The sequence below is a fragment of the Triticum dicoccoides genome, chromosome 6B, assembly GCF_002162155.2.
Source record: "Triticum dicoccoides isolate Atlit2015 ecotype Zavitan chromosome 6B, WEW_v2.0, whole genome shotgun sequence".
Classification (NCBI taxonomy): Eukaryota; Viridiplantae; Streptophyta; class Magnoliopsida; order Poales; family Poaceae; genus Triticum; species Triticum dicoccoides.
In genome coordinates, this window is record NC_041391.1 from 644,033,170 (window position 1) to 644,042,535 (window position 9,366).

The window sequence follows — 9,366 nt, forward strand, 5'->3', positions numbered from 1 at the left end:
ACTAGTTGTCTGTACTCAGACAAGTTACTTCCGCTGCTGGTTTGTATGACTATATGACTTGAATGCTGGGTCGTGAGACCCGTACCTTTGTGTATGTTATGTATGGCTCTCTAAGCCTTAAATAAAGTACTTGTGTCGTAGAGTCATGTTGTGATGCCTTGTTGTATTTGCACATATCGAGCATATTGTGTGTATGATTGAAATGCTTGGTATGTGTGGGATCTGACTATCTAGTTGTTTATCTTTAGTAGCCTCTCTTACCGGGAAATGTCTCCTAGTGTTACCGCTGAGCCATGGTAGCTTGCTACTGCTCTGGAACACTTAGGCTGGCCGGCATGTGTCCTTCTTCGTTCCTGTGTCTGTCCCTTCGGGGAAATGTCACGCATTGAGTACCGGAGTCCTGTTAGCCCGCTACAGCCCGGTTTACCGGAGTCCTGCTAGCCCAGTGCTACAGCCCGGACCCACTTGCTGATGACCGACACGTTCGAAGCTGGGTCATGAATGCCTGTCCCTGTAAGTCTGTGCCACTTTGGGTTTACGACTAGTCATGTCAGCCCGGGCTCCTTATCATATGGATGCTAGCGACACTATCATATACGTGAGCCAAAAGGCGCAAACGGTCCCGGGCAAAGGTAAGGCGACACCCGTGGGAATACCGTGCGTGAGGCCACAAAGTGATATGAGGTGTTACAAGCTAGATCAATGTGACATCGAGTCGGGGTCCTGACACTTGTTATGTGTGACACCGTATATCTGAAAAAGGGAAACTTTTACTAGATCAAATTCATTGTTTGCAATGCTATTCTTGGAATTTATGTGAAATATATGATGTTACTTGTTGTTCTGAAAACCCTAAGAAATACCTTCCCTACGAATGTGAGTTTAGTGATAATGGAATCGTACCTTCATATGCTAAGGGTGTTTATAATTACTATGATGTTCAACAAATTGAAGAATTTGTTGCTTTTAAGGGTCTTATGAAATTGCTTCTTTGATTGAAAAGTATGATGCCACTCTTTACAAATCTGAAAATTTTGCCATACTTGAATATTGTTATGATAATTATGCTTCTAATTCTATGTTAAACCATATATTGAGGACTTCTCCGCTGTCCAAGAAGAGGCTAATATTTTGCAGGAGTCTATGGAAGAAGAAATTGATGAAATTGTGAGCTCATTGGATGAAAAAGATGATGAGGGGAGCGAAGAACAAAAGGAGGAAGAGCGGATTAGCTACCCGTGCCCACCTTCTAATGAGAGTAACTCTTCAACTCATACATTGTTTAATTCCCCTTTGTGCTTACCGAAGGATGATTTCTATGATGATTGCACCCACGCATGATAGTCCTATTATCTTTTTGAATTCTCCCCACTACACTATATCGGAGAAGTTTGTGCTTATTAAGGATTATATTGATGGGTTGATTTTTACTACTACACATGATGATTTTGATAGATATAATATGCATGTGCTTGATGCTCCTACTTGCAATTATTATTAGAGAGGAACTATATCTCCACCTCTCTATGTTTCCCACTCTATGAAATTGCAAGAAACTGTTTATACTATGCATTGGCCTTTAATTTGTGTGCATGAATTGTTCTTTTATGACATGCCGATGCATAGGAAGAGAGTTAGACTTCGTTGTTGCTTGATATATGTTACTTTGTGCTCAATACTTAATTACAAATGATTGTTAATTAAAATTGGCCTTGATATACCTTGGGATCCGGGTGGATCCATTACTTGAGCACCTTATGCCTAGCTTAATGGCTTTAAAGAAAATGCTGCCAGGGAGACAACCTGGAAGTTTTAGAGAGTCATTTATTTCTGTTGAGTGCTTTTATATAGTTTAAAAACAAAAAAATAAAGAGGGGAACCCAAAACTTTTCAAAAAGGAAAGTGAAAGTGAGAAAGACAAGCATTGTTGAAGTGGGAGAGCTCCTTGAACTTTGTTCATGCTCATGGAAACTTTGTGAATCTTAATTACAGAAACTTTCCATCAAAAATAGTTATCCCCTTGTACAGTTCCATTGTATTATAAAAATAATGTGCCAAGGTTTGCCTTTAGGATGTTTACAATGCTTGTTGGTTTGTATGGTGCAGGACAGAAACTTTGCCTGTAGTGCGCGATTTTACAATTTCTATTGGAACGTCAAACGATTCTGATTCTTTTTGCACTATCTTTCTATACAATGTTTTTATTTTTCCTAATTTTGGTAGAAGTTTTGGGGTACCAGAAGTATGGTGAATGTTTAGAATTCTACAGACTGTTCTGTTTTTGATAGATTCTGTTTTTGTTGCATAGTTTACTTGTTTTGATGAAACTATCAATTTATATTAATGGATTAAGCCATGAAAAAGTTATGTTACAGTAGACACAATGCAAAAACAAAATATGAATTGGTTTTCTACAGTACTTATAGTAGTGATTTGCTTTATTATACTAACGGATCTTACCGAGTTTTCTATTGAAGTTTTGTGTGGATGAAGTGTTTGATCGAGGAGGTCTCGATATGAGGAAAAGTAAGAGAGGCAAGAGATCAAGCTTGGGGATGCCCGAGGCACCCCAAGTAAATATTCAAGGAGACTCAAGCGTCTAAGCTTGGGGATGCCCCGGAAGGCATCCCCTCTTTCTTCAACAAGTATCGGTATGTTTTCGGATTCGTTTCGTTCATGCGATATGTGCAAGTCTTGGAGCGTCTTTTGCATTTAGTTTTCACTTTTATTTTATGCACCATGCTGCTATGAGATAGTCGTTTGTTTATTTATAGAATGCTCTTTGCACTTCACTTAAATCCTTTGAGTATGGCTTTGTAGAATGCTTCATGTGCTTCACTTATATCATTTGAAGTTTGGATTGCCTGTTTCTCTTCACATAGAAAACCGCCATCTGTATAATGCTCTTTTGCTTCACTTATATTTGTTAGAGCGTGGGCATATCTTTTGTAGAAAGAATTAAACTCTCTTGCTTCACTTATATCTATCTAGAGAGATGACATGAATTGGTCATTCACATGGTTAGTCATAAAATCCTACATAAAACTTGTGGATCACTGAATATGATATGTTTGATTCCTTGCAATAGTTTTGCGATATAAAGATGGTGATATTAGAGTCATGCTAGTGGGTGGTTGTGGATTGTAGAAATCCTTGTGTTGAGGTTTGTGATTCCCGTAGCATGCCCGTATGGTGAACCGTTGTGTAACAAAGTTGGAGCATGAGGTATTTATTGATTGTCTTCCTTATGAGTGGCGGTCGGGGACGAGCGATGGTCTTTTCCTACCAATCTATCCCCCTAGGAGAATGCGCCTAGTACTTTGTTTCGGTGGCTAATAGATTTTTGCAATAAGTATGTGAGTTCTTTATGACTAATGTTGAGTACATGGATTATACGCACTCTCACCTTTCCATCATTGCTAGCCTCTTCGGTACCGTGCATTGCCCTTTCTCACCTCGAGAGTTGGTGCAAACTTTGCCGGTGCATCCAAACCCCGTGATACGATACGCTCTATCACACATAAGCCTCCTTATATCTTCCTCAAAACAACCACCATACCTACCTATCATGGCATTTCCATAGCCATTCCGAGATATATTGCCATGCAACCTCCATCATCATCATATACATGACTTGAGCATTCACTGTCATATTTCCTTGCATGCTCGTAAGATAGCTAGCATGATGTTTTCATGGCTTGTCCGTTTTTTGATATCTTTGCTATGCTAGATCATTGCACATCCCGGTACACCGCCGGAGGCATTCATATAGAGTCATATCTTTGTTCTAGTATCGAGTTGTAATATTGAGTTGTAAGTAAATTAAAGTGTGATGATCATCATTATAGAGTATTGCCCCATAAAAAAAGAGAGGCCAAAGAAGCCTAAAAAAGGGGGGGCCAAAGAAGCCCGCCCAAAAAAAGAAAAAAAAAGAAAAGGGGCAATGTTACTATCCTTTTACCACACTTGTGCTTCAAAGTAGCACCATGTTCTTCATGTAGAGAGTCTCCTATATTGTCACTTTCATGTATTAGTGGGAATTTTCATTATAGAACTTGGCTTGTATATTCCAACGATGGGCTTCCTCAAATGCTCTAGGTCTTCATGAGCAAGCAAGTTGGATGCACACACACTTAGTTTCCAGTTTGAGATTTCATACACTTATAGCTCTAGTGCATCTGTTGCATGGCAATCCCTACTCCTCGCATTGACATCAATTGATGAGCATCTCCGTAGCCCATTGATTAGCCGCGTCGATGTGAGACTTTCTCCCTTTTTGACTTCTCCACACAACCTCCACCATCATATTCTATTCCACCCATAGTTCTATATCCATGGCTCACGCTCATGTATTGTGTGAAAGTTGAAAAGGTTTCAGAACATCAAAAGTATGAAACAATTGCTTGACTTGTCATCGGGGTTGTGCATGATTTGAATATTTTGTGTGATGAAGATGGAGCATAGCCAGACTATATGATTTTGTAGGGATAACTTTCTTTGGCCATTGTGACGCCCCCGATTCAATCGTACACTAATCATACACGCAAACATGTACGATCAAGATCGGGGACACATGGGAAGATATCACAACACAACTCTCAAAATAAAATAAGTCATACAAGCATCATAATACAAGCCAGGGGCCTCGAGGGCTCGAATACAAGTGCTCGATCATAGACAAGTCAGCGGAAGCAACAATATCTGAGTACAGACATAAGTTAAACAAGTTTGCCTTAGGAAGGCTAGCACAAACTAGGATACATATCGAAAGAGGCGTAGGCCTCCTGCCTGGGATCCTCCTAAACTACTCCTGGTCATCGTCAGCGGCTTGCACGTAGTAGTAGGCACCTCTAGTGTAGTAAGAGTCGTCGTCGACGGTGGCGTCTGGCTCCTGGGCTCCGGCATCTGGTTGCGACAACCAGGTAGAAGGGAAAGGGGGAAAAGAGGGAGAAAAGCAACCGTGAGTACTCATCCAAAGTATTCGCAAGCAAGGAGCTACACTACATATGCATGTGTATATGTGTAAAAAAGGCAATATCGGTGGACTAAACTGCAGAATGCCAGAATAAGAAGGGGATAGCTAGTCCTATCGAAGACTACGCTTCTAGCAGCCTCCGTCTTGCAGCATGTAGAAGAGAGTAGATTGTATTCCTCCAAGTAGCATCGCATAGCATAATCCTACCCGGCGATCCTCCCCTCGTCGCCCTGTGGAAAAGCGATCACTGGGTTGTTGTGGAACTTGTCTGGGTGTATTTTATTAAGTATCCAGTTCTAGTTTTCATAAGGTCAAGGTACAACTCCAGGTCGTCCTTTTACCGAGGGACACGACTATTCGAATAGATAAACTTCCCTGCAGGGGTGCACCACATAACCCAACACGCTCGATCCCATTTGGCCGGACAAACTTTCTTGGGTCATGCCCGGCCTCGGAGGATCAACACGCCGCAGCCCCACCTAGGCACAACAGAGAGGTCAGCACGCCGGTCTAAATCCTATGCGCGCAGGGGTCTGGGCCCATCGCCCATTGCACACCTGCATGTTGCGAACGCGGCCGGAAGTAGAACTAGCCCCCTTAATACAAGAGCAGGCTTACGTTCCAATCCGGCACACGCCGCTCAGTCGCTGACGTCACGAAGGCTTTGGCTGATACCACGATGTCGAGTGCCCATATCTTTCCCGCGTAGTTGGTTAGTGCGTATAGGCCAGTGGCCAGACTCGGATCAAATACCAAGATCTCATTAAGCGTGTTATAATGAAGCAACCTGCAAACGCCGACCAGGGCCAGGCCCACCTCTCTCCTAGGTGACCTCAACCTGCCCTGTTGCTCCGCCACAAGGTAACAGTCGGGGGCCGTCGGGAACCCAGGCCCACCTCTACCGGGATGGAGCCACCTGTCCTTCCAGCCCCCACATCGGAATCACTTGCGGGTACTCAACGAGCCAACCCGACTTTAGTCACCATATGTATAGTGAGGGTAGAATAGGCGATATCTGGTGATCAAAGGGGGCCTTGCCTGGTTGCTCTGGCAAGGAGAGGTCTTCAACACCGTAGTTGAACTAGGGGGTCGTCGGCAATCTCGGGATCTACCAGAAAGAAGTAACGAAGGGGGAACACAATAAATAATAGAGCAATCAAAGTATCACAAAGCGTAGCATGGCAATACGCGGTGCTAGAGGTGACCTAACGTGGTAGGAGGTGGTACCAGCGAAGGGGGAAACATCCAGGAAAGTATTCCCGGTGTTTCGCGTTTCCGGACAGATGAATCGGAGGTGAAATGTTGCAGGTTTGCTATGCTAGGGATGTGTGGCGGGCGAACGGACTGCGTATCCAGATTCATCTCATCGTCCTGAGCAACTTTCATGTACAAAGTTTTTCCATCCGAGTTACGGATTATTTTATATTATTTTCTAAAGATTTAATTCATTTTTAGGATTTATTTAATTATTTTAAAACAACATTATCCAAAATAGTGTTTGTTGATGTCATCATGAAGTCAGCAGTCAACAGAGGTGTTGACTGGTCAACTAACGTGTGGGTCCAATGGGACCCACCTGTCATACTCTGTTTAGGTTAATTATTGTTTAGTTAAACTAATTACTGTTTAATTAAACTAACAACTTAATCAGATTAATTAAATAGGATTAATTAACTTAATTAATTCACTAATTAATTAATTCTTTATTTAATTAATTAACTAAATAATTTTATTATTGTTTTTTTATTTTTTTAAACGTTCTCAGGGGCATGGGCGCCGGCTGTCATAGGCCCTAGGGGCCATAATGGGTTCGGGTGCTGCGGGCGCCGCAGGTGCGGGCGCTAGGCGCTGCGGGGCGCCCGACCCAGGAGAGGGCCGAGCGGGTGTAGAGGGGGCGCCGGCGCCAGGCGCGTAGTCGATGGCGCAGCACGGGCGGTCGCCAGAGTGGGACGCCAGCGGAAGGGCAGCAGCGGGCATGGGCCGACGAGAGGAAGGACAAGGTCACGAGCGGGAACGGCTGTGGCCATGGTGGCCGCGAGCAAAGGCGGGTCGCGGGTGCGCGGACGAGCGCAGTTGCCGCGCGGTGAGCGCGAACGCGCACGCGGGGATGTGCAGGTTAGGGCGTGGAGCGGGGCTGGCGAGGGCACGGGGCGGCTGGCGTGGTGCGGCACCATGAGGCCAAGCGGGGACGCGGCCGGGCGAGGGAGAGAGAGGAGGGGCGTGGGGATGCTCACGGGGCCGGTAGGGTAATGGCAACGTGCTCGGGGAGGCTCGGGGTGGTCGACGGGGACGACGCGACGAAGCAGGAGGATACGAGGTCGAGGCGGCATTTGCGATGGCGGAGCGGTCCGGCGAGGGGCGGCTCTGGCATCAGCGCCGTGCAGGGAGGTCGAGGCAGCGCTCCGGGCGGTGGTGGACGGAAAAGGGCGTCAGGGACGGAGAGGAGGCAGGCCGGCGAGGGAGGTCTGGCGACGACGAGCTCCGGGCGCGGGGCGGCGTCGAGCGGCCTCCCTCCTCGATCCCGATCCAATCAGGGAGAGGGGAAGATATTTTCGTGGGGGGGGGGAGTGAGGTGTCGGTGGGTTAATGTTTCCCCCCTGGTGGGGATATGGAGAGAGTGGAGGGCCCGGCTGGGCCAAATGGGTCAACCAGATGGGCCTTCTGGCCAGTTGGCCAGGGGGCCTTTTCTCCCATTTTTTTGTTGTGTTTTCTTTTCCTTCTTTTATTCTATTACTTTTTTTATTTTCTTTTATTTTAGTTTTATAAAATTTAAAAGCGACAACTAATTTGGTGTTATTAAATAGGTCACAGCCCCAAATATTTTGGCACTTTTAAATAAGGTATTTTGCATTTGCTAATTATCTTAAAAGCATTTTAGATAATTGTTTTATCACTATTTTAGTTTATTTAGTGCATTTAAGTATTTTATTAAAAGATGATTTCTTCACCAACATTTATTATGGATTATTTGACATATTAGGAACAATTTAGTTTTGACTTTTGAAAACTTTAATTGTTTTGACTTTAATTCAAATTTGAATTTGGATCGGTTCTGAACTAACGCAAGATTATCAACAATAATCAAGGTGACATGGCATCATTATCAGAGGGTTACTGTAGCTTGATTACCCGGGCGTCACAATTCTCCTCCATTAAAAGAAATCTCGTCCCGAGATTTAAGAGGGGGACTAATGGGAAAATTCTGGTTACGAAATTCTAACGGGTCTTCTCGATATTGGTTGCTCTTCTCGAAGAGGTCGATCCATTACATTGAAGTCTTTATTTCTCTGCTCCAGGTCATCATGATCAATTCGTCATCCTTTCTTCGGGATCTCCATCGTCCTACGAACGCGACCAAGGGGAAAAATTCCGGAAGAACGCATCTCCACAAAGCTGGGCATCTGACGGTGAACTGAATGGGAAATACACAAGGTACCCCATGAGTTGTATTTCAGTGAATTCGTTGAGTGCAATATACGATGTTACCAAAGTTTCAAATGGGTAGGCAATCATTCGATGACTAGACAGAAGCTGGAATGGGGGCTTGAACAACGAGAATAACATGGTGTTTGTTTCCTGGATGAATAATGGTATAGCATTTAGCTCGTGAATCACATACGAAGCCAGGTGCAAAGGATACATTAGAATCCGGGTTGTAAAGGAGAGACAGGTTTCGATACAGTGGACCTATGGGTTATGGGCCCACCATGTGGGTTGAAAGTAGGAAGGGTGGTGACATCTTGCACAACCGCGACAGGGAGGCAAGTTAGTGATTAGCTTGTCAGGTATGCCGGCAACAATATCGGTACCAAGGACGGGGAATGAAGAGAGGAATTTTCCTGCTTGTTTAACGAGGCGAACCAATTGGCAAAGTTATCACCCGTCGGTGGTTACCGGAATGTCATAAACAATAGTAACAGGATCTTACAGACAGAGTGGTACAACAAGGTGCCTACCTAAGCAGGGAATTATCTCTGCTTAGTTAAGTCAATGTACAAGAGAGATTAAACAAAACAATGGAAGGGGAAATGTGTCTACACACATTTTACAAGGGTATATCCTTCCCAAGGACAAGCAGAGCATGATATCCTGACAGGATATAATGTAGAAAACCAGGTAGGTAAGGGGAGAGAAATTTCATGACATTACCCATACAATGGTGTGTGGATAATTGAGCAAGAACCATTTTGGATCGCGCCTCAAATGTTCTTGTTGAAGAGAGGGGGTATCATAGTCATGCTTTGAGGTAGCAATGATATGGTGTTTCAATCAAGGGCCAGACTTTGGATACACAAATGATTCATCAGGAGCAACTTATAAAACAAGTCTTACAATTTCCTCCAGGAAGAATGGTTATCCTTGCAAAAGAAATTATAATGATAGGTCCTCCA